The 27,384-nt window shown below is 38.2% G+C and overlaps 1 protein-coding gene across 3 annotated transcripts in view; it reads left to right on the top strand.

Moving 5' to 3' along the window:
- Positions 1-27,384, top strand: part of METTL8 (methyltransferase like 8) — a 92,682-nt gene that overhangs the window by 1,303 nt on the left and 63,995 nt on the right. The window lies entirely within an intron of this gene.

Raw genomic sequence — 27,384 nt, forward strand, 5'->3', positions numbered from 1 at the left:
TGTCATTTCCTTATTAAAATCTTTCAGTGGCTTCCAATCACCCAGAACAGAATTTCTCAAGCCTGAGTAGATACCCAGGATTCTCTATTGTTAACTTAAAATATTTTCAGTATGTTAAATATATGCAAATATAAAACTATATATAAACTCCTTATGTTGTATATCTTATACAACTATAACTCCCAGTTATAAGTTAAATGAAGCAAAAATAAAACAAATAAATTCAAATGAATACTTATTTTTTACCAATGAGACTCTTTTTGCTGGACCTAATATGCTCCAAAAGCAAATGTTCATTGTCCTCCATAGCATAATTTCCTTACAAAAGTCCTGTCCGTTTTGTACTTGTGTTGAGATTACTCAATGCCTTCATCTCTTTTCTTTATTTAAACCACTGCAAAGCTTTCCTTTGTTCAGTGTGTCGTCATTTCATTTGACCTTCACTTGTCAAACACCATCATTTACATAAAGTAGTTCCCATTTCTTTCTCATTAACCTGTGCCGATGACAAATGGTACCGGTTGTTTGCCAGTGCACTGCTAAACACAAACATGTGAACTGAAATCTTATGACAGTTATCAATTAAAAGTTGGCCATTCAGATGATCCAGAGTATCCTTTTAAAAAAATGTTTTTGGTTTTGATTTTTATCAAGTTGAAAATAAAAGATTTCTCTAAGAGAAACGTAGCCTTGGGGCTACGTCTACAGATCCCTAGGGGTCTGTGTAGGTGCCTTATAAGACAAAATCTGAATCCCTTAATGTAGTGTACAGGGCACTGTTATCTGCATACTTACCCACACTTTCAGCCATATTTCTTTGTCCATCCTTAACATTTGCTATTGCGGTTCTGACATGTTGCTCACTTACTCAAGCCAATGTATCTTTGCATCTTAAATTTTCTTTGGAGCTCCCTTCCTTTCCTTCTCTTATCTGTTTATCTCATGACTCATCCCAGGTATTGCAGCTCCGCTCAGACACTTTTCCTGACCCCTTCGCTTTAGTTATAGTCTTGCCTCTTCTAACATGTTACTCTGCATACATTGGTTGCAGCACTGTATTAGAATTGTTTGTCTGTCTTCCCAACATATTGTTTTTATTCTTTTTTTTTTTTTTTAAGTAGGCTCTGTTCCCAAAGTGGGGCTTGAAATCACAACCCTGAGATCAAGAGTTGCATGTTCTACCCACTGAGGCGGCCAGGTGCCCCCCAACATACTGTTTTTAGAGTAGTCCATTCATTCATTCAACATACATATGCATTGACCACATTTTAGGCAGTATCCTAAGGATGCATATGTATGTTGAATAAATGGGCTATTCGAAGGACAATATATAGGATCTATAATTGGCAACTAAAACCTTTAACATACATGCAGATTTATTCTCCCTTTATTCTTTAAATCAGTAGGAAACCACAATGTTCATAAGAAGAAATAACCTTTTTTTAAAAAAAAACATTTTATTTATTTATTTAATAGAGAGAGAGAGAGAGAGAGACAGCGTGAGGAGGAACACAAGGAGGGGGAGTGGGAGAAGGAGAAGCAGGCTTCCGGCCCAGCAGGGAGCCTGATGTGGGACTCGATCCCAGGACCCCAGGATCATGACCTGAGCCGAAGGCAGTTGCTTAACCAACTGAGCCACCCAGGTGCCCCAAGAAGAAATAACTTTTTAAAAACTTAAATCCCCAACAGTTCTACCTATAAAAGTAGATATTTTTTCCATTTGTTGAAGGTAAAATGGCATGCATAGATATCCCTAGCTTAGGATTTGAAAATCTCAATTTGGGACAAAAAACAAACATTGTTTTTTGGTTGTTTTTTTTTTTTTTCTTTTTCAGTCTGTGCCTATATGTTTACAGAATACTTAACCATCTTTACCATGATATTTTTGAAAATATCTTTTTTTAATTTTTTTTTTTAAGTAATCTCTACTTCCAACTTGGGGCTCTAACTCATGATCCCAAGATCAAGATCATATGCTCTACAAAATAAGTCAATCAGAGAAAGACATGTATCATATGACTTTACTGATATGAGGAATTCTTAATCTCAGGAAACAAACTGAGGGTTGCTGGAGTCGGGGGGTGGTGGGATGGATGGGGTGGCTGGGTGATAGACATTGGGGAGGGTATGTGCTATGGTGAGCACTGTGAATTGTGCAAGACTGTTGAATCACAGATCTGTACCTCTGAAACAAATAATGCAATGTATGTTAAGAAAAAAAAAAGAAGAAGAAGATAGCAGGAGGGGAAGAATGAAGGGGGGAAATCAGAGGGGGAGATGAACCATGAGAGACGATGGACTCTGAAAAACAAACTGAGGGTTCTAGAGGGGAGGGGGGTGGGAGGATGGGTTAGCCTGGTGATGGGTATTGAGGAGGGCACGTTCTGCATGGAGTACTGGGTGTTATGCACAAACAATGAATCATGGAACACTACATCAAAAACTAATGATGTAATGTATGGTGATTAACATAACAATAAAATTTTTTTTTAAAAAGATCATATGCTCTACTGACTGAGCCAGCCAGGTGCCCCTACCATGATATTTTAAAGACAAGAAGAGATATGAATTCAGAAGTTAATAAAATGCTTTTTGTTCATACACTTTATTTAAAGAAGCATAGTATAATGGAATAAAGCATTCAGGTTATTAAACTTGAACATTTGTTCAGAGACAAATTTGAACAAAAACCACAGGAAGTCATTCATTCAGCATGTAATTATTTTCATGTATGTGATGCTGGGAACTATTTTGGCATAGGGTGTAACAGTGAATGGGAGAGACAAGGTCCTACATGTGGAGGGAGATAGACAATAAATAGATTTTAAAAATAAGATTTCAGGTAGTGATAAAGGCTGTAAAGAAAAGAAAACAGGGTGATGTGCTTCATAGAGTGTGCTTGAAAACAGGGTGATGTGCTTGATAGACCTGCTTTAGCCAGAGTGGTCAGAGAAGGCCTCTTGCAGATTGGACTTTTTTTTTTTTTTTGGAGCTTGGACTTTTGAGCTGAGCCCTGAATGATGAGGATGGGTCAGTCTGTAAAGAACTGAGGTTAGAGTAGTCCAGGCAGAAAGATGCTTGAATGCAGGGTCTGCAAGGCAGTAACAACCTTGGTTTTTTTTCTAAAACTGTCAGGCCAGTGTGGCTCTTTAGTGTGCATGAGGGAGATGAACTTGGAGAGGTAGGCTAGAAGGAATTTTGGATTTTATTCTGTTGTAATAGGAAGCCAAAGGAGGATTTGAAGGAGGAGAGTGACAGGATCTAATTTGTGTTGTAATAAAATCTTTGTCTATAGTGTGGAGAATGTACTGTGGGGAGACAAGAATGGAAGCAAGGAGACAGGTGGCTGTTAAGTTGGTCCAGGTAAGCAATGATAGTGTTTGGACTGGAATGGTAGCAGGAGAAATGGAAGGAAGTGAACAGATTCAAGATGTATTTTGGAAGTAGAGTTGATAAGACTTCTATTGTAGTGGATATTATTAACAGTGAAGAAAAGATTCAAGTGAAATCATGTTAAGCAGAACCACAAATAAGTATTCCTAAATTCCCCAGACCAATTGGAAACAGGGAACTACTTATGATTCGATGTCTATGAAGCAATACCTACATTTTATTAAATGTACACATCAGCTTTTTAGACATGAATGCTAAGGAATGTTAGGATCTGTTCTGTGGTTAGGACATGTGGAAAGAGGGAAATAAAATCAGGTCCCAGAGGGTCAGGAGTCAGAGCATGTGGGGCCATGGTAATTTGATGGAAAAATCATTAGTGATAGGACATTCCCTTTAAGAACAAGAGTGAAATAGACCATTTAGCAGGTAACTGGTGTAGTTTAGAGGTGAGAATCACATTTGGAAATTTATTTTTAAATTATTCAGGCTTTTGACCACATGTTTGATTCTTATGTTTCCTTTTCTCTGTATATTTTCGTATTTGTTTGAACATGAAGTACATTCATGCATATATAAAATCCAGAAAGATTTAGGTTTAAAGGTTGATAGTAAAGTTTGTAAACCATTCTTATTTTTATTTTTTTAAAGATTTTATTTATTTATTTGACAGAGAGAGACAGTGAGAGAGGGAACACAAGCAGGCAGAGTGGGAGAGGGAGAAGCAGGCTCCCCGCTGAGCAGAGAGCCCGATGCAGGGCTCGATCCCAGGACCCTGGGATCATGACCTGAGCCGAAGGCAGATGCTTAACGACTGAGCCACCCAGGCGCCCTGACCATTCTTATTTTTAAATTATTTTATTATTTAAAAAACATGTATAGATAATATAGCATAATATATAAATAATAATTATAAAATGAATACCCATATATTTATCATCAACTTATAAAAAAGACCCAGAACATTACCTACAACTTTGACATCTCCTCTGTGTCTCTCCTGGTTCCCAGATCCCTCTTTCCTCTTTAAAATAAAATATTGTTAAGTTTTGACTATTATTGAACATCATATAAATTGAATCATTCTATATATATGTACTCTTCTACAACTTGCCTATTTTTTCTTCAATGTTTATCAATACTTGACAAAGTACCTTTGTTCATTTCATTTATTTTTACTGCTATATAGTATTTCACTGTATGAATTTACCATAATTTATCCATTTTCTATTGGCTGGGCTTTTGTTTCTTTCAAATTTTTTATTCCTAGAAAGCTATTGCTATAGACATCCTTAAATCTGTCTCCTGGTATACATGTTAAAGAGTGTATTTCTTTTCTATTGTTGTATAACAAATTACCACAAACTTAGCAGCTTAAACAAACACCCATTTATTACCCCTAATTTTTTTTTTCTACATGAATACACTTGTCCCAGAACCATTTTTTGAAGGGCCCTCATTTCTTCACAGATCTGCAGTGCTAACTCTATTGTATATCAAGTTTACATTTGTAGTTGGGTCTGTTTCCTAGGCCCTGTTTTCTGTTCTATTGTTCTATTTCTATTCCTAGGCTAATACCTGACCACTTTTGTAGTAAGGCTTGAGAACTGGTAGGGCAACTCTTCTACCTTATTCCTTTTTCTCAGGAGTATCTTTTTTTTGCCATTTGCATTTTCATATACCTTTTTAAATCAGCTTCAGTTCCACAAAAAAACCTTATTGGAATTTTGATTGGTATAGCATTCAATCTGTATATCAACTTGAAGAGAACTAACATCTTTACCATATCAAATTATCCTACTTATGAAGACCATATGTCTCTCCATTTATTTAGATCTGTAGTGTCTTTCAATGAAGTTCTTTAATTTTTTTCTTAAAGGATTTGCGTATTTCAAACTTCCCAAATACATTATATTTTTGGTCAGTGTTATAAATGGTAAATTTTTAAATTAGATTTTCTAACTATATTTTTGCTTGTACATAAAAATGCAAATTTTCTTTTTGTATATTGGTCTTTTATTTAGCAACCTTGCCAGACTTTATCTTTAGTAGTAATAATTGTCATTTGTAAAAAAAAAAAAAATGTCATTCATAAGGTTTGGGGGATTTTTCTATGTAGGTAATCATGTCCTCAAGGAAACTGTGACAGTTTTATTGCTTCCTTCTCAAATATTACCATTTATTACATTTTTCTTACTGTGCTGGCCAAAACCTCGAATGCATTGTTGAATAAAACCAGTGATAATGGACATTCTTGTTTTGTTCATGTTTATAAACAGAATACTTCTAATATTTCGCCATTAGGATAACATTGTAAGTTTTTGGTAACTACCCTTTATCAGATTAATGAAATTCTCTTCCATTCCATATGTCCTAAAAGTCCTGTATATTTGATTGTTAATCCTGAATGGGTGTTGAATTTAATCAACTACTTTCTCCGTATCTGCTGAGATAATAATATAATTTTTTTCCTTTAATCTGATAATGTGGTGAATTACCTAAATATATTTTCTAATGTTAAAACGAAGTTGAGTTTATTTCAGTAAGTTTTTGTGATACTTTTTTTATACATTGTGGGATTTGGGCTGCTGGTCACTTCAATTCTCACTCAACTTTCTGGACCTTTGCTAGCTTTTGGTTTCCAAGGATTTTTCTTTCTTTTTGGCTCAGTGATGTATTTTAACAAGATACATTTTTTTAGGGACACCTGGGTGGCTCAGTCGGTTAAGCGTCTGCCTTCAGCTCAGGTCATGATCTCCTGGGATCGAGCCCCATGGGGCTCCTTGCTCAGTGGGGAGCCTGCTTCTCCCTCTGCCTTCCGCTCCCCCCTGCTTGTGCTCTCTCTCTCTGACAAATAAATAAATAAAATCTTTTAAAAAAAAGATATTTTTTTAAATGTATTTATTCTGCCTTTGGGAGTATTTTATAACAGAAAGGTTTTCAGGATATCAGTTCACCAAATTACCAGAACTAGAATTCCACATCAATATTTTTAGTGTAAAAACTTACGTTAATGTAAGATATGATCACTACCACCATGTCTGTCTTCTCTTCTTGTCTATCTGCATAACCATCCCCCTTCCAGTTGGAAACAAGGAAGCAGTGTTGTGTAGTAGAAAGAGCATCATACCAAAAGTCAAAAGGCACAAGTTGTAGGGCCAGCCCCACCACTTAGTGAGATCTTAACCAAGCTACTTATTCTCTCTGAGTTTCATTCAACCATCCGCTAAGAGGAAATACTCAGGATTGAAGTGAGAATTACATGAGTTTATAAATGTGAACATATTGTCAGGGGAAAGGATGAGAAGCAAGGATGTTGAGTACATTCCCTGTGAGGGAAATGTAACTGAAACAGGGAGTTTAGGGAAGGGAGAGGGTTGATTTGGTAGCACAGAGGATTTGTTTTAGGGTGGTCAAACTATTTCGTGGTTTTGGAATGGTGGATATATGACACTGCATTTGTTAAAATCCATAGAGCTCTGCAGCACAAAGTAAATCTTGACATAGGCAAAATTTTAAAAATAAATAAGGGGAGCTAGGGTTCAGGATGGAAGGCAGACTGATAAAAAAAAATCTAACTATATTACAAATCTGTGCAATAACCTCACTGAAAGGGGCCAAGGAAAATGTGCTGACCTAAGTAACTTTGAAACTAAGACTAAAACTAAAGGCAATAGGAACTGTACATAAGTACTGTACTCTAGTTGATAAAGTATGAACTCTAGCTTGCTATAGATAGAGATGGATACATATAGAAACATTTATAGAGACATGTCTTTATACAAGGTTTAGCATACCCACATATATCTCCTTCTTTTGTCAGTTGAGAGGGCCTATAAACAGTCTAGTAGCAAGGAGCGCCCTCAGTACCCAGTCTGTTCCCCAATAAAAGGAACAAATACTCTTTGGAGAAATAGCTGATTCTAGGACTGGGTCAAGGAATATGCAACATGAGCCTGCAATATCTTGTAGTACCAGAAAGTAAGGAAGTGCTCAAAAACAAAAACACAATGATGGGAGTATGTCAAAAGGATACAGGAACTAACTATAGAAAGAAACTATAGAAGAAAGAGCTCTTCATGGCCAAAACAGGAAGAGTTTGTGCAATAAATAAAGTAATACTGGGTTATAATCCACAGTTTCGAATAAATTTGAGTCCATACTGCTAGAAACAAATGATTGAATAAATAAGTGGGGGAGAAGAGACAAATCTCCCACACAAAAGAATCCCAAATCATTTATGTATATACTCTGCCCTTAAAGAGGTAGACCATAGCTCCCTACTCCCTAAGTATGGGCTGCACATAGTGACTTCCTTCTAAAGAATACACTGTGGAAAGAGGGGAGGGAATAACTTCACAGTGGAGAAACTTGTCAATCACCACCTCAGCCAGGTGATCAAGATTAACATCAACCCATGATAAGTCATGTTCATATCATGAATACCCTTGATATGATGTGATAAGAATGGCACTTTACTTCTGTGGGGTTTTTTTTCCCTAAAATCCAAACCCCAATCTAATCATAAGAAAAATATCTCAAAAATATTTATTGAGGGGCATTCTACAAGATACCAGTACTCCTCAAAATTGTCAAGGTCTTCAAAAACAAAGAAACTCTGAGAAACTATTAGAGCCGAAGAGGAGCCTAAGGAGACCTAATCACTAAATATAGTGTGGTGCCCTGGATGGAATTCTATGAGAAAAAAAGACATCGGATGAAAACAAAGGGAATTTGAATAAAGTATGGACTTAGGTTTATAATAATGTAGTAGTATTGCCTTATTAGTTGTAACGAATTACCATGCTAATAATTTAAGATTTTAATAATATGGTAGAAACTACGTTAGAGGGGTGCCTGGTCATGATCTCAGGGTGGTAAGATCGAGACCCGCAATGGGCTGCGCGCTGGGTGTGGAGCCTGCTTAAGATTCTCTCTCTCCCTCTCCCCTACTCCCAATTGTGCACGCATGCTTTCTCTCTCTCAAAAGAAAGAAGGAAAGAAAAAGAGAGAAAGAAAGAGAGAAAGAAGAAAGAAAGAGAAAGAAAGAAAAAAAAAACGAAACTATCTTAGAATACGGGAGCTCTCTATACCATCTGCAACTTTTCTGTAAATCTAAAACTGTTCTAAAAGTAAAAGTTTGCTTTAAAAATGCAATAGGAATATGGTAGACACCACTGTATAGAGGCAGCATGGCTTTAGTGATTATGATGAACTGAGTTATCAGCCTGCCTGGCTTCAGATCTCAGCCTTACAATATACTAGCTGTGCCAGCCTAGGTATGCTAAGTAACTAGAATTACTTTAACTTCTCTGTGCCTCATTTACTTATCTGTTAAATGGGTCCTTGGGAGGACTAAATGAGTTTTCATATGTAAAGCACTTAAAGTAGTTCCTGGCATATAGCAAATACTATAGAAATGTTTGATTCTGTTTATCATTACTACTTTGTTTTGATCTTTAGTTTGGGGAGCTCTGTGTTTATAGCTGAATTATACCATATCTCTCTTCTTCAGCATACTGACTTTTAGCTTGGCACTCCCAACAGTACTGTGTCCATAATGCTTTTTTCATAAGGGGGAAATTATTAAGATTGTAAAGATTCAAGAGAAAGCAGGGCCAGAACTGGCAGATTGTCACCCCCAGTTTCATGCTGTATAAATAGTATTGACCGAGTGATTGCAGAAGCTACAAAGCCTGGCAGGATCTATTTTTTATGGGCATAGACACGCCACATACAGAAATTCTGAAGTTAACTTTATTTGGTTTTCAGTAGATTTCTTATTAAAATGTCTACTCTCCTTATTAAATGGATGTTCTTTGAGGACAAAGTACTGCCTACAGTACAAATCCCTCAGATTTAGGGGTCAGCATCTAAAATTTTTGTGACATTTGAAACAAAATGGAATGTATTATAAAAACATATGTTTTAGGCCTTTTACTTCTCTGCCTGAGATACATACCAGCTCTAATAGGAAACTCCTTATACATCAGCAGCTCCAGTTTAATAGTGTACTGAGTAGAACAAAGAATTTGGAGTCAGGAAGCCTGCTTGGAGTCAGGGGTCTTGTAGCTGTGTGAACAAGGCAACTCATGTAACCCCTTAAACCTCATGTCCCACATCTGTAAAATGGTGATAACAAAAATGCTTGTCCTGCCTTCCTCCCTTACTTATAGGACTGTTGTAAGGATTAGATGTGAAAATGAACATGAGAGCTTTTTGTAAACTGTAAAACCTATACAAATATTATTGTTATATTAATTCTCAGGCTTTCGACCAGAGTAAGACTCTAATGAAGCTTTATAGTCAGATTAGGTGTTGCAGACCTTTACTTATTTAATTATGTACTAAGATGAAATCATTTGAATTTAACATGCCTTTGATGGTGTATTTTCTCACAGCACTTTAGTTTTTATGATGTTTTTCTTTGGTGTAACAAAGGAAGGCATTGTTTTTATCTGGAATTGTTTCCTTCAGGTGGCAGTTTGAGGAAATAGTTTCCAAACTCTTCACTGAAATTAGCTGTATAGAGAACACAAAAGTGTGTCCATCTGATTTGTTGTCTTCTTAGGACACAGACCCTCTTGTTCTGGAGTGAAGCTGACCAGCAGAGGGTGCACGAGCTTTCCCAGGAGCTGGCCTCAAAGACTAGGCTGGGCAGACCTGACTGGTGTCATCTGCGTTTGCTGCCTGATGATTAACAAGTACTATAAATGAAAAGGTTCTGGCACACCAAAAACAGTTACCAAATGGAAAGAGCAGCCGTAATGTCAGATAACAATGTGGTACTTACCCGCCATAGCTGGTGAACAGGAAGTTTCTAGGTAACTGGAATTTGGTATTCTAGCATGGGTTATTTGTTTTCTATGTCCTGCTACTCTTTGCCTTTTGCAATAATTGCTTTCCCTTTCAGGGTTCTTTGCCCCCACCTTCTGAGCATCTGCAGTTGTCGGCCTTACGTGGTCTAACAAATTGGAGCTTTTTAAAACTAGTCTTTCTCTGAACTTATTTGGCCCTAGGGTATTTGGGTCCTGGATCCAACTAGCCACAGCACCCTGTCTGGGTCCCCTTACCAGGTTCTCACAGATTCCATGGCATCTTTTCCTCCATGTAAATGGGTGATCTCTAGAAAAAAAATTGACACTTTTTGAGTGTTACTATCACTACTGCCCATACCATCTTTTTTTTCCTTCCTTTCAAGCATGAATCCTCTACCCACAGATTGTGTAGAGTTTATATACTTAGTGATTATAAAAAATTTTTGTTTCCTGAGTACAAAGGTTATTTGAGTTTACTTACAAAGAAAAAGAAAAGAACATTTTGGGACATATTAAGAAAAAAATAGAAGGATCTCCTTGAGACTTTCAATCAGAGAAAACTAAATTCTTCCAGACTTTTTCTATGCATATGTATATTTGTTGTTATATATATTAATTTTTAAAAATGAGATCTTATATAGGTACTATTCTCTACCTGATTTTTCCCCACTTAATAAATAATTGACTTCTTTCCATATCAATAAATTTAGGTTGGTTTTTTTTTTAGATTTTATTTATTTATTTGACAGAGACACAGCAAGAGTGGGAACACAAGCAAGGGGAGTGGGAGAGGGAGAAGGGGTCTTCCCGCTGAGCAGGGACCCCAGTGTGGGGCTTGATCCCAGGATCCTGGGAACATGACCTGAGCCAAAGGCAGCCGCTTAACAACTGAGCCACCAGGCACCCCAATAAATTTAGGTTTTTAAGCAACATTTTAATATATATAATTATTATATATATATTTAAATATATAGGATCGGGCCCCGCAGCCCATTGTGGGGCTTGATCTTACCACCCTGAGATCATGGCTAGGCACCCCTCTAACATAGTTTCTAACATATTAAAATCTTACATTATCATGGTAATTTGTTATAAATAATAAGACAGTACTATTACATTATTATAAACCTAAGTCCATACTTAATTTAAATTCCCTTTGTTTTCATTAGATGTGTTTTTCTCTCAGAGATGTATATATATTTTATGGATAACACAGTAATTTAGTTTTTTTAGTCAGTTTTCTAAAGATGAATAGATGGTTTATAGTTTTTCAGGATAATGTACAACAATGCTGTAACAAATCCTTATATCCTTCTGATTATATTCTTAGGATATATTTCTAGAAATTGAATTTTCCACCAAATTTATTCTTTAAGAATTTGCATAGATATGGGGCGCCTGGGTGGCTCAGTTGGTTAAGTGTCCGACTCTTGATTTTGGCTCAGGTCATGATCTCAGGGTTATGAGATTGAGCCCCACATGATTTTTCCCCACTTAATAAATAATTGACTAAGAAAAAATGTAAATATTAAATCATTTAAAAATAACAAGTCCATTGCATATTATCATGAATACCATTTTTATTAAAAATATTTTCCAAAAGAAAGAAAATAAATGAGAAGAGTGGCATAGTTTTACATTTTTGCAAATCTCCTTAATATTTGGCCTAAGAGAAGATGACTAGATTCTTTTTCTTTTTTTTAAGTATATTTAACATACAATGTTATATTAGTTTCGGATGTACAACATATTGACTTAACAATTCTACACATTACTCAGTGCTCACTGTGGTAAGTGTAGTCACCGTCTGTCACCATGCAATGTTATTATGAGATTATTGACTATATTTCTTACGCTGTACTTTTTGTCTCTGTGACTTATTTTATGACTGGAAGTTCGCACCTCTTAATCCTCCTACCTCTTTCACTGGGTTCTTACATTTGTTTCTGCATTGGGTTTGTTATGATATGTTGTTCTGGTTTATATATGTGAAGATAATCTGATCTCACACAGAAATGTAAGTAGTTAGGGGCGCCTGGCTGGCTCAGTTGGTTAAGCATCTGCCTCAGTCAGTTAAGTGTCTGCCTTCGGCTCAGGTCATGATCCCAGAGTCCTGGGATGGAGTCCCCGCATCACGCTCCCTGCTCAGCGGGGAGTCTCCTTCTCCCTCTCCCACTCCCCCCTCTCGTGCCCTTTAGCTCTCACTTCCTCTCAAATAAATAAGAACTTTAAAAAATAAAATTAAAAAAAAATGTAAGTAGTTAGAAAGAGGAGGAGTGCTTTAAGTCTCTTAGTATGAATGAGAATATTCTTTGATACTACACCAAATTCCAATAGGTGGTAGTTTCTTAAAGGTTAATTGCAATATAATATTTGAAACCATGTCAGTGAACTTTTCATACTCTGTTAATATTAAAATCCATTGACTGTCTTGCACTTTGAATAGATCTTTTACCCAGGCATGATTTTGTGATATCATGTGTGTCATCTGGAAAATATTGGTTCACTGAGCTGTGCAGGTCTTCCAAATGTTGACACATTTCATTATACCGTATCAAAAATACCTTATTCTCATCGGAACAGTGTTTAAGTGTCAGAAAGCTGTTAAGCTCACCGTGGTAGGCACAAGTTTTCTAGAATCCTAATTTTTTTGCTTAAAAGCTTGAATTTTATTAAGGGCAACAAATGGTGTCAGTTGTTTTCCTGACAGGCTTACTTTGTTTTTGAGAAAATGCCAAAGTAAAAATGGTGTTCCATGAAAACAATTTTTATTGCTTCGTCAAGGATATGCTTAAGTGAAACTGGCCTTTTTTTTCCCCCTCCTGTCGTTGCATGGTTGGTGACAAAAATAGCCACCTGCAGTACAGTATGGTACAACTGCCTTGATTCAGGCGAAGATGCCTGCGGTTCTCTCCAGCATTGCCTTGCACCCTCAGTGCAACTGCCACCACTGTAAAAAAAGACAAATAATATTTTGACATTTAATTATGAAAATAATTCTGACCTTTTGCAGACCCCCTTAAAGCGTTTTGGGCCCCTAGGGATCCCTGGAACACACTCTGAGAACCTCTAAGGTAATCGTAGGAACCCACTCTCTTGCCAGAGACTGACGTAGGGGTAGTTTGTGACCTCCAGTTCTGGCCAGTGAAATCTGAGAGTAAACATGTTGAGGAGCTTGTGAAAAAATTTCCCCATTGCTAAAAAGAGACGTAAGAAAGAAATGGTCCTTTTCTTTTTTAAAGATTTTATTTATTTATTTGACAGAGAGAGAGACAGCGAGAGCAGGAACACAAGCAGGGGGAGTGGGAGAGGGAGAAGCAGGCTCCCCGCCGAGCAGAGAGCCCGATGTGGGGCTCGATCCCAGGACCCTGGGATCATGACCTGAGCCGAAGGCAGACGCTTAACAACTGAGCCACCCAGGCGCCCAGAAATGGTCCTTTTCTCCCTCTGGATGTTACCATGTTAGTTGTGATACCTGGAACTGTTGCAGCCATTTTGTAACTGGCAAAGGGAACCAGCCTTGGGATGAAGGTGATGCTGTGAAGAGTAGGATGGAGAAATGGCAGGAACCTGGTCCTTGGTGACACTGTAGAACTAAAGATGAAACCATACCTAGAACTTGCCCAACCTTTGAACTTCCAGTTATGAGAGATACTATTCTCTTATCATTTAAGCCAGTCTGGATAGGATCTTCTATTATTTGCAGTTGAAAGCATCCCCAAAAGACATTTTTTATTAGTGTGATGAATATTTTTAAGTGTCTGGTGGCCATTTGCATTTCTTTTGTGAATGTTTGTTGATGGCATTGGCACATTTTGTACTGAGGTCATTTCTAAGTATTTTCTAAACATTCCTTAGTGTTTTTTAAGCATTCCTTATGTATCAGTAATACATTGTAGTGTTTTGCAAGTATCTCCACCAGAGTCTTTTATAGCATATCTTCCCATACATTTCTTAAGCAATCTATTAGTCTTTTTCTTTCCTTTTTTACTTTATACCTTTGGTATCATGTTCAAAAGAGTGGTTTCTACCCCACTTTTTAGTGAGTATTCACTTATATATTTTTAGGCCTGTTAAGGAGTATTTTTTACATTAAAAACTTTAACTTATCTGGAATTTATTTTGGTGTTAGGTATAACATAGGCATATAAGTTTATTCTTTCCAAATAGGTAGCCCTTTTTTTCTTTTTTTTTTTTAAGTAATCTCTATACCCAACATGCGGCTCAAACCTACAACCCCATGCTCCACTGACTGAGCCAGCCAGGTGCCTCTTTTCTTTTCTTTTCTTTCTTTTCTTTTCTTTTCTTTTCTTTTTTCTTTCTTTCTTGCATTCTTTCTTCTTCCTTCCTTCCTTCCTTCCTTCCTTCCTTCCTTTTTTGAATAAGTTCTGCATGTAAGGTGGGGCTCAAACCCACAACCCCAGGATCTGGAGTCACGTGCTTCCCCAACTGAGCCAGACAGGCTCCCTGGTAGCCCATTTTCTTAATACACTTTTTTGAATAGTCCCAGTGTTAACCTACTGATTTGAAATACTAGCTTTATTACAAATGGAATTCTAACATACATTTTAACTAGTTTCTGGACTATCTATTCTGTTTCACTGCTTTGACTGTATATCCTGGCACTATAGACATGGCTAAGATGTACTTGCTTTATAGTATACTATAATGTCTGGAAGGGTAAGCTCTTCCCTACCCCCCCTTAACCCAATCCTACCACAAGTAGCATTACTGTTTCCCTTCCAGTATTTTCCTGGCACTTCCTGCATGTTTATCCTTCCAGATGAACTTTTAAATTATTTGTTCAAGTTCCTCAAAAACATTTTTGGAATTTTGAGTGGGATTTCTTTAATTTTATGGATGATTTTGGTGAGAATTTGCATTTTTACAATATAGAATCTTCAGCTTCAGAAACCCATGTACTGTCTTCCTATTTATTAAAATTATCTTCCATGCCCCTCTATAGAGTTGTATAGCTTTCTTCATATTAGTCCTGTATATATATGGTTAAGGTTAGTCCCAGGTATTTCATATTATTTTTGTTGCAATCATAAGAGGAATGTTTTCTCCTGCATATTTTCTATTTTTGCTATTGATATATTTTTTTAAAACTTCTAAAAAATTCAGCTCATATTTCCAGATAGTTTTGGCTTCTTAAAAAAGAATAAGCACCAAGGATACTATCATTTGTGGTAATACAGTGTATACTGTGTGAACTTGATTTATGAGGTATGACTGTTTCAGGCTGTTTAAAGAAACAGAACATACCAGAAACTATATCTCAATGAATATGATCTTTCCAAGCTGGTTATGTTCGGAGTCTATACATTTATGGCAAAAAGAACAACAACTTACTCTAAAAAAAAAAAAAAGAAAAGGTTATTATCCTAAAGCAAAGGTTTTGCCACTACTGAGGATATGAAAAAGAATCAGTAAGCCCCGGGGCACGTGGATGGCTCAGTTGGTTAAGCGTCTGCCTTCGGCTTAGGTCATGATTCTGGGGTCCTGGGATCGAGCCCCTCATTGGGCTCCCTGCTCCGCGGGGAGTCTGCTCCTCTCTGCCCTTCTCCTTCTGTGTGTGCTCTCTCTCTCTCTAGTTCTCACTCTCTCTCTCAAATAAGTAAATAAAATCTTTAAAAAAAAAAAAAAAGAATCAGTAAGCCCCAGTCAGAGAAAGACAGTTATCATATGGTTCCACTCATATGAGGAATATAAGAAACAGCACAGAGGACCCTAGGGGAACGGAGGGAAAACTGAATGGGAAGTCATCAGAGAGGGAGACAAACCATAAGAGACTCTTAATCATAGGAAACAAACTGAGGGTTGCTGGAGGGGTGGCGAGTGGGGGGATGGGGTAACTGAGTGATGGGCATCAAGGAGGGCATGTGATGTGATGAACATTGGGTGTTACATGCAACTGATGAATTGCTGAACTCTACCTCTGAAACTAATGATGTACTATATGTTGGCTAATTGAGTTTAAATTTTAAAAAATAAAAATTAAAAAAAAATCAATAAGCCTGCTATGAGGACATTATCTGAAAACAGAATTTCAAATTATTATTGTAATAAATAGTAATCTCTCAAAGTGACTTACTCGAAGGGTCAACACTTATTTTGATGCACAGGTCTACTTTTTAGTTAAACAGCATCACTGTATAGACACACCTTATGTTACCAGGTGGCAAAGAAATGGCTGACAGGTTTTATGTGGCTTTGTTGTTGTTGTTTTAAAAGAATCATCATTTAATCATACTGTGTTTGTATTAAATAAGATTCGAGTTGCCCCAGGCAGTATGGGTTGGCAGTGTTTCGACTGTTGGGAAAATGGAATTTGCCAGTTTTCTAAGATCATTTAAAATAAACAAACAAATTTCTTTTCATCCACATTATGGATTTAAAAAGCATGTGTGGGCTAACCTTGTATCTTAAAATGTTTCTATAGAAAATGTGGTGCTGAGCTCTTAATAATTGAGTTACAGATGACCTTAGAAATAAGACCTTTTATACGTTGAAGATTACTAAGGTTTCTCTACGTGATGTGATCCTTGGAGGTTAAGAATATAATATTCTCTTGTGATACCTGGCTGGCTCAGGCAGTAGAGCATGCAACTCTTGATCTCAGGGTTGTGAGTTCAAGCCCCATGTTAGGTGTAGAGATTACTTAAAAATAAGGTCTTTGAAAAAAAAAAAAAATATATATATATATAATATTCTCAATTATTTTTAAGCAACTTGCTGTGGCATTATTATTCATGGACTTTAGAAAATCATTCTTAAATTTATTGTTTTTTTAGTTTATATAATTTCTTGGAATAAGTTTTATTATATGTTTGGGTAAGGAATGTTTGTATTCTTTATTTCTTTGGGTGAAGAGTCTGGCTCCAGGTCAGAATCCTATGTGTGATGCGTCAGGCCTGGCCACAGGCAATTACAAGACTTTTCCTGGAAGGCCTCATAGGAAGAAGCTGCCATTTCCACAGCCAGTGCATTGCAGTTTTCTGGAGGAATTGCTGTCAAGGCTCCCCAGGGCAGTCATGCTCAATAAGGAGGAATGCTGCTGAGATACTTTCTCCACTTTCGCTCAGTACCATTCCACTCCTTGCTCTTCTTCCCTCACCTCCAACCCCCTTCTGCCCATGGATCCATAGAAAGGCAGGAGGCAGTTTCCCCCATCAGTCCTGCATCTACGTGATCCTCACCCAGGGCTGTTACACAGGAAAAAATGGAACACTCAGAGCTGGTGCTTCTCTGCCTCTTGCTTGCACTGTTGCAGTAAGTAAAAGGCTTGACTGTTACTTTCAGTTTGGCTTGTTGTCCTAATTCACCACCTCGAAACCTGATTGCTCGATAGTGGGAGGGGGGAATTATTTGTGTGATATATTTTTTTCCTTTTCAAGCTTTAAGGGGTGCCATTTAGAAATGTTTCTGGAATTCACCGAATAATAACTTGACTTTACATTTGCGAAGTACTATGTAGTTTATAATGTTCTGTGCAAGAACTTTGTAACTTAAGAATTATCTCCATTTTACAAATGAGCCAATAGGTTCAGGCAAAGTAAGTGACTTTTTAAAAGGCATTTTAATAGAAGGTTGGACCAGGACTTGAACTTGAGGCTTATTATATTCTTGATTTAGCACTTTCTACTCTACTTCCCCACTTCACTGGTAAATTAGTCTTTTACCTTCTTGGGAAGTTGGGACTACTTTAAGGCTATTTAAACTAAACAGCACAGTGGGAGGCTTGATGCTGTGGTATTCATGAAGCCACATTTTAAGGAAATTGAAATTAATAAAGTTAAATATCATATCAGAGGTTGTATGGTAGCAAGTCACAGAGCCTGGATTCAACTTAGTCCAAACCCTTTGCCTCTTCACCTGAAATTGCTTTCCAAGAAGACTTGAGGTGATTCTGCCCTACTTTGGGCTATTTTAGCTATTAAGGAGAAATAAGAGGAGAATTCTCTGGAACAAAATCTCCTAATATAGTATTTTTCAATATTGAAAAATGTATAAACCTTCATTTAAAGGAAAAAAAATTCTCAGACCCCTGGGTTGACTTAAATTGACTTATATTGTTACACAAATCTAGATATAGGCTCCTTGTGCACAGAGCTCTGGTTCAACTATAAAATAAAAATAAGTACAAATAAAGGGACACCTGGGGGGCTCAGTTGGTTAAGCGGCTGCCTTCGGCTCAGGTCATGATCTCAGGGGCCTGGAATCGAGCCCCACATCAGGCTCCTTGCTCAGCGGGTAGTCTGCTTCTTCCTCTCCCTCTGCCTTCTGCTCCCCCTGCTTGTGCTCTCTTGCGCTCTCTCTGACAAATAAATAAATAAAATCTTAAAAAGAAGGTACAAATATAATCACAAAGCCAATAAAATTCAAATTAACAGCATAATGTGACTGCTGATGTGTTACCAATACACAGTTGCAGCTCTCATTATTAACAAGGTATTGACCTCCACCATACAGGTTCTTTTGACTTTAGCCCATCTTTGCTGTTGTGTGCTGTGTGTCATCTCAGTTCCCCCACTTTTCTCAGTTTGAAATACTGCAGAATCTCTTACAGTACACTCAGATGCATCGTTTCCATATTATGTATCTGTGCTGCTTGTTGCCAATAAGATCATAAATACAAACATAGGCACTGAAATCAAGTAGCAGTGATACATTTGCTCCTTTTGATTTTATTTTTAGATCATTATCATAATAAAAACACAATTTTAAAAAATTGTCAGTAGGACCTCAGTTTGACAAACCCTGTTTGTGTGTTTGTTTTTTGTTTGTTTTTAAATGTGTGTGTGTGGGGGGGGGTTATTGTTGTTTTAAGTAATCTCTACACCCAGCGTGGGGCTCGAACTCACAACCTGGAGATCAGGAGTTGCATGCTCTACTGACTGAGCCAGCCAGGTGCTCCAAACCCTGTTTTAATAGATGTGTCCAGTGGAAGATTGTTCCTGAAGAGCAAGGGATGGAGATCTATTATAATAACCTTAAGAAGGTTAAAATGAGGTGGTGAATGGCAGTCCCTGTTTTAGCTTTTGTCCACTCTAAAGTGTTTTTCTTTCATAGGTGTTTATAACCTTGTGGTTCTTTCTAGCCACACTTAAGAACTTCTCATTCAAAGCAGGATTTCCTTCCTTTTGTTACAGTGTCACAGTTTTTGTTACTAGGTGACATGGGTTAACAAACTTAGAAGGCCTAATTACTAACCAGTACATTCTCTCTTCTCTTCCCCTTATTTCTTTTCTTTTTTAAGATTTTATTTTTAGGGGCGCCTGGGTGGCTCAGTCATTAAGCGTCTGCCTTCGGCTCAGGTCATGATCCCAGGGTCCTGGGATCGAGCCCCGCATCGGGCTCCCTGCTCGGCGGGAGGTCTGCTTCTCCCTCCCCACTCCCCCTGCTTGTGTTCCCTCTCTCGCTGTGTCTCTCTCTGTCAAATAAATAAATAAAACCTTAAAAAAAAAAAAAAGATTTTATTTTTAAGATTTTTTTTTTTTAAGATTTTAAATATTTTTATTTATTTGTAATCTCTACACCCAACATGGTGCTCTTAGAATCTTGAGATCAAGAGTTGTATGCTCCACTGACTGAGCCAGCCAGGCGCCTCCTCCTTTCCCCTTATTTCTATTTAACCCAGACTTCAGCCACATCAGGTCCATCAGCTGCACCCCACCCTCATCCCTCCTTTTCCTCTGTCCTCTTTATTTTTTATTTCTGGTCATTTTGGGCTTACTTCGTGGTCATCAGTTATATTCCTCTCAATTCCACCATCCTAAATCACCACTACTTTTTTTTTTTTTTTTAAAGATTTTATTTATTTATTTGAGACAGAGAATGAGATAGAGCATGAGAGGGTCAGAGGGAGAAGCAGACTCCCCGCCGAGCAGGGAGCCCGATGCGGGACTCGATCCTGGGACTCCAGGATCATGACCTGAGCCGAAGGCAGTCGCTTAACCAACTGAGCCACCCTGGCGCCCAATCACCACTACTTTTGGTACTACCAGCCTGGACAGGCCTAATATAGATAAAAACAAACATATTGCCCCCAGACTGCCAGGTGGTAGAGGAAATCATTTGATGGGTCTATCAGGTTACTTTTGGTTGCAGGTAACAGAAAACTCAGATGGCTTAAATAATTGAGGGAATGTATTAGCTTAATAACTGAAAAAGCCAGAGGTGGGATGGCCTTCAAATGAATCCAGCTACTTAACAATGGCACCTAACTTCCTTTTATCTTTCTAATTTTCCTTCCTCAGAGTTAGTTTCATCCTAAAGTTGTACGATCCTGAGGCCAGGCCCACTCAAGTCTCTAAGATGGCTTCTGTTATGTACTAAACTGTGACTCCCCCCACCCTAAGTCGTATGTTGAAGCCCCAGCCCCCTGTGTGACTATTGTTGGAGATAGGGCCTTTATGAAGGTAATAAAAGTTCAGTGAGGTTATAATGGTGGGTCCCTAATCCAATAAAACTTATAAGGGTGTCCTTATAAGAAAAGGAAGAGACACCAGAGAGATATCTCTGTCCACAGCATACAAGAGGAAAGGCCATGTGAGGACACAGCTGTCTAGAAGCCAGCAAGTGATACCTCACCAGAAACCACCTTTGATACCACTTTAATCTTGAACTTTTAGCTTCCAGTACTGTGAGAAAATAAATTCTGGTTTCGGTCATGTCTCCATGTCTCTACAAACTCAAAGATCTCAAATCCATGAGCTATTAATGGGAAGTGAGTGCTCAGGAGGCAACCAGTAAGTGATTGCTAATTTGAGTTGCAACTTCAGATGGGCCCATTAGCTGTTAACATTCCTTTACTCAGATGTTGTTAGTGTTCTTTTCCATTTTTTTTCTCCTTTTCTCAAGTTCCCTACCTTGCAGCCTCTTAGTTTTCACAAGGAATGTAACATTGGGAATGGACTCAACTGAACAATCTTCCCTTCCACTACAAACTCACCTATTCTCACTCGTGAGAGGATGAGATTGTTCTTGACACCTTACATGACTGACACATTTTTGGTGTCCTTTCCCTTCTTCTCACTTCTTAAAACTTGTCAGAAGTCTATCTCTTTCCAGTATTTTCAATCTATTTTTCAACATTGGGTTTTCTCTCATTCTACAAAAATACTCAAGATTCTTTGCAACTTAACAAATACTCTTCTTTGATCATGCGACACCTCAAGATGTGATCCAACTTCTCTCTTTTCCTTTCTACTGCCCATCATAGTCACCTACATTCCCTACCTCCCCTACCCCATTGACCTACTTATTCCTCAAAGCTCTGCCTTCTGCTGGCACAGCCAGGATCAAAACACTTTGATAAAGGTCGTAACCTATTATTTATTTTTAATTTCTCTCTTTTAGTATTCTTTAGTATTTGATCACATAAGCTGGCTCCTCTTCCTCTACCTGTCTCCTGAGTGTTGTATTACTATGAGTTCCATCTGTCTCACCTTTTTTTCTCAATCAATTCACCATGACTTCATCCAATACCTGTAAACCAGTGACTTGTCTCCCAAATCGACATCTCTACCAATGCCTACCATTACCTAAATTCATTTCCAACTACCTATTGGCAATATCTATATAAATATATTGTGGGATCCTTAAAATTTGGCATGTGCAAACTGAACTTATTTTTTTTTTTAATTTTTTTTTTATTTATTTGACAGAGAGAGAGATAGCGAGAGCAGGAACACAAGCAGGGGGAGTGGGAGAGGGAGAAGCAGGCTTCCTGCCGAGCAGGGAGCCCGATATGGGACTCGATCCCAGGACCCTGGGATCATGACCCGAGCTGAAGGCAGACGCTCAACGACTGAGCCACCCAGGCGCCCCAAACTGAACTTATTATCTTCTTTTCCCTACCACATCCCACCACTGTCTACCTTTTTTCTGAACTCTGTCTTGAATAGTCTCATCTTCTACCCAGCTACCCAATAGAGATCTTGTTCCATATTTGGCTTCGTCCTGAGTATTTGGCTTCATCCTGCTTTCCTATCTAGTCATTTCAAAAGATCTATTGATTCTGCCTCTAAAGTGTATCTTGACTTGGCCCCTTCCTTGATTCTCATGCTATTGTCTTCTTTGGCTCCCATGATCTCTGACAAATTCTTATTATTTGGAGCTCTCCTTTAATTAATTCTGTATAGGAGTGGTTCTCAATCATTGATGTGCACCAGGATCACATGTGAAGATTTAAAAAGCTATACATGCACAGTCCCAGAGCTTTGATTTTCACTAGTCTGGTATAGGACCCCATGTTTAGTAGTATAAAACCATCACAACAATCTTTATAAAATACAGATCTGAGGGCGCCTGGGTGGCTAAGTTGGTTAAGTGACTGCCTTCAGCTCAGGTCATGATCTTGGAGTCCCCGGACCGAGTCCCGCATCGGGCTCCCTGCTCAGCAGGGAGTCTGCTTCTCCCTCTGACCCTCCCCACTCTCATGCTCTCTCTATCTCATTCTCTCTCTCAAATAAATAAAATCTTAAAAAAAAAATACAGATCTGATTGTGTTGCTCACCTGTTTAAAAGTCTTCAGTTGTTGTCAATGCCTATAGGAACTACCTAGGGGTGTCTGGGTAGTGTAGTTGATTGACCTTCTGACTCTTAATTTTGTCTGGGGTCGTGATCTCAGGGTCATGGGATCAAACCCCACCTTGGGCTCTGCGCTCAGCATGGAGTCTGCTTGAGACTCTCTCTCTTCCTCTCCCTCTGCCCTTCTCTCCCATGTGCTCTCTCATTGTATCGCTCAAGTAAATAAATAAATCCTAGAAAGAAAAAGAAAGAAAGAAAGAAAAAGAAAGAGAAAAATCTGCTTAATCTGGTATAAAGATTCCTCACTATCTGGCTCCAGTGTTAATTTCCAGTCTTATAAACACTTCCCCTCCCCAACCCCACCTGCCCTTCACATCATAGGCTGTAAGCATACAAAGTGAATTTTTTTATATAAACTTTCAATTTTAGAACAGTTTTAGCTTTATAGAAAAATTGTGAAAATCATATAACTACCATACTGAGTTTCTCCTATTATTAACATCTTACATTATAATGTATGGTATATTTGTCACAATTAACCAATATTGATACATTTGTGTTATCTGTTAACTAAAGTACATAGTTTACTCGGATTTCCTTAGTTTTCACCTAATATCCTTTTTCTGTTCTAGGATCTCAGGACACCACATTGCATTTTTTTCTTTTAAAGATTTATTTATTTATTTGAGAGAGAGAGGGAGAGAGAACATGAGCATGGAGGGGAGGGGCAGAGGGAGAGGAAGAGAGAATCCCAAGCCAACTCCATGCTGAGTGTGGAGCCTGATGGGGGTGGGGGGCTCAATCCCAGAACCCTGAGATCACGACCTGAGCCAAAGGACACTCAACTGCCTACACCACCCAGTTACCCCAACACCACATTGCATTTAGTCATCATGTCTCCTTAGGTTCCTCTTGGCCCTGATAGTTTCTCAGATTAACTTGCTTTTTGATGACCTTGACAGTTTTGAAGACTACTGCCAGGTATTTTATAGAATATTCCTAAATTGGAGTTTGTCTGATGTTTTCTTATGATTAGACTGGAGGTTGGGGGGAGGAAGAAGAACACAGAGGCAAAGTGCCATTCTTAATACATCATATCAAGAATACATGCTGTCAATGTGACATCCACTGTTGATGTTAACTTTGATCACCTGACTGAATAGTGTTGGTCAAGTTTCTCTACTGGAGAGTTAAGTTTCCCCCCTCTTTCATACTGTACTCTTTAGAAGGAAGTCACTATGTGTACCACCTCCTTGAGGGTGGAATATCTACATGAATTATTTGGAATTCTTCTGCAGGGGAGATTTATCTCCTTTCCTTCATTTATTATTTATTCAGTCAATCATTTATATCCATATGGAGATACAGATATTTATTTTATTTTGGGGATTATAACCCAAAACTGTTTTGTTGCTCAGAATGTTTCAGCTTTGGCCATTAGGAGCTCTTTCAGTTGGCTCACATGTCCCTTTGACATACCTCTATCATTGTGGGGTTTTGGCTTTTATTTGTTTTATTTTTGAGCACTTCCTTACTTTCTGGCACTAAAAGATGCTACAGGCTCATCTTGTATATTCCCTGCCCTCAGTCATTTCTCCAAGGAGCCCTAGTTCCTTTTATTAGAGAATGGTGTTAGAAACCAAGATCTGGGTGCTTCATGTGCTTGTTGCTACTGGGATGTGGTTGCTTCTAGGCCTTCTCAGCCAGCAGAGTAAGGAAATATATGTGTGTATACTAACTTCTGTATATACATATCTACAAATATTCTTACATATAATATCTGTATTTATATTAAGTTAAACATGAGTTCATACTGATGATTCCAGTTCTAATCCATTACCACATGGATCATTTCAACCTTCTCCCCTCATTTGTTTATAACCTTCCATTCCCAGTGAGAAACCTGGTTCCCACCATCTACTGTCTGTTTCTTAATTGTTCAATTCTGGTATATTTTTATAGTGGTTTCAGAATTGTTAACCCCTTTTCAACTGAATACAGTGCTTATTATATTTCTTCTTGTCTTTAGTCTTAAAAACCCTAACTCATTTTCAAATTTACTTTAATTAGCATCTTTTTCCAAATTACTTTTTATTTCCTGAATGTAGCATATGCTTTCACACTTCTTTGTCTTTAATTGTGCCAGTCCCTCTGCCTGAGATGCCCTGGTTTTTGTCCATATCTCCTTGAAATATTGCCACTCATTCTTCTAGACCCAACACAGATTTTGCCTACACCAGGAAACTTGCCCTGGCGACTGCCAGTGAACTTTGATCATTCATTCCTCTGTGCTCTAATAGCACCTTATACCCACCTCTACCACACCCGTGTCAGGACTCTTTATTTGCATTTCATTCTTCTTCACTTGATGGTAAGTTTCTTTTTTTTTTTTTAATTTAATTTTATTATGTTATGTCACCATACATTACATCATTAGTTTTTGATATAGTGTTCCATGATTCATTGTTTTCATATAATACCCAGTGCTCCGTGCAATACGTACCCTCCTAATACCCATCACTGGGCTAACCCATCCCCCCCCCCAAAAACCCTCAGTTTATTTCTCCGAGTCCATAGTCTCTCATGTTTCATCTCCCCCTCTGATTCCCCCCCTTCATTTTTCCCTTCCTTCTCCTAATGTCCTCCATGCTATTCCTTATGTTCCACAAATAAGTGAAACCATATGATAATTGACTTTCTCTGCTTGACTTATTTCACTTAGCATAATCTCCTCCAGTCCCATCCATGTTGTTGTAAAAGTTGGGTATTCGTCCTTTCTGATGGCTGAGTAATATTTCATTGTATATATGGACCACATCTTCTTTATCCATTCGTCTGTTGAAGGGCATCTCAGCTCTTGATGGTAAGTTTCTTGAGGACAGAAACCAAATGGATTTGTCCCTGGATTCCCAGTACTTAACAGTAGTGCATATTTTATGTTAGAAATCCTCTTAGATGAAAAATAACAGAAAATCTAACTGTGGCTAAAATATATAAGGATTTATTTTTCTTACCTACAAAGAAGTCCATAGGGAGGGTAGTAACTGATATTGGTTTACCTGTTCAGTGGCGCCGTCAAGAATCAGACCCCTTTCCTCCTCTGTATACAGCATTGCATCTAAGTTCAGGAAAGAGGATGAGTTTGTGCCAGCAAGCTATCCTCTGGCCCCTTTCCCTCCATAGGGAAGCAAGACTTTAGCCCCTTAGCAGACTTCTGTCGTCCAGAACTTGGTACCATGTCTCCTCCAACTGCAAGAGAAACTGGAAAGCTGAGTTTTTAGGAAGACTAATCTTTTCAATGAGAACAAGATGTTGGAATAATCACAGATGCTCCAGGTAAACACAAGACCACAAGAAAATCAGGGATCTGTTTCCTACTGGATAAAAGACCTAAGGATAGACAGAGGACCAGTCCAAGAAGGCTCTTCAAGACAAGAGGAAAAATGAGTGATCCCAGTGGGAGCAGCACCTGACTGTTATAGGTAGAAAGCACAGGTTCATCTATTGAGGAATGTAACATACTCTGGCCACCCACTCTAAAATCCCAGAGAATTCTGTAGTGCTCTGGAAATTTTCAGTTTGTCTTCTTATGTAGAAATTGTACCGTTCCTGTGAGTTTTACTTTTTGTTCTTTGGCCCTTTTTCTAACTACCATGCCTCCTATGGTTTTGCAGTCAAAATTTTTCCTGACAGTCCATGGTACAGTTTGCCTTGTTTTTTGCAAGGTATAACTAGTTTTAGTTCTTTTTTTTTTTTTTTTAAAGGTTTTATTTATTTATTTGAGAGAGAGAGAATGAGAGACAGAGAGCATGAGAGGGAGGAAGGTCAGAGGGAGAAGCAGACTCCCTGCCGAGCAGGGAGCCCGATGCGGGACTCGATCCCGGGACTCCAGGATCATGACCTGAGCCGAAGGCAGTCACTTAACCAACTGAGCCACCCAGGCGCCCCTAGTTTTAGTTCTTTAAAATAGAATTTACACAGTGCTACACACCTAAATTCCATGTTCTTTTGAAATACGGAAATACAGTCATTTGGACACCTTTATTTTATTTTATTTTTTTTAAAGATTTTATTTATTTACTTGACAGAGATTGCGAGAGCAGGAACACAAGCAGGGGGAGTGAGAGAGGGAGAAGCAGGCTCCCTGCTGAGCAGGGAGCCTGATGCGGGGCTCAATCCCAGGGCCCTGGGACCACGACCCGAACCGAAGGCAGACGCCTAACGACTGAGCCACCCAGGCACCCCGGACACCTTTATTCACTAATTCTATATTTCAGATCTTTTATATCTAACAACTATTTATGATTTGAATTTTTTATAATATTTCATTTTGTAACAGGGCAGCCTTATTGATACATTAGTCCAAAACATGACTGGGTAAATCCTGCATACAGGTACAAGTACCTCCTGCCATCTAGTATACCTAGGGATAGAGACCTTTGAAATGAACAGGAAAGCAGAAGTCTCGTTAAGGGATGAACTACATTAATCTCATCCATGTGTGTTTTTTTACTAGAATTTATAAGGACTGATAGCACATAAAGTATACATGTAACTTAGTACCCCTTCTCAGCCCACCAAATCTGATTAATGCCTCCAGAAGTCACTACAGTGCACACAAATGTGAAATGCAGATGGA

The sequence above is a fragment of the Mirounga leonina genome, unplaced genomic scaffold (assembly GCF_011800145.1).
Source record: "Mirounga leonina isolate KUSES-001 unplaced genomic scaffold, KU_Mleo_1.0 Mir_151, whole genome shotgun sequence".
Classification (NCBI taxonomy): domain Eukaryota; kingdom Metazoa; phylum Chordata; class Mammalia; order Carnivora; family Phocidae; genus Mirounga; species Mirounga leonina.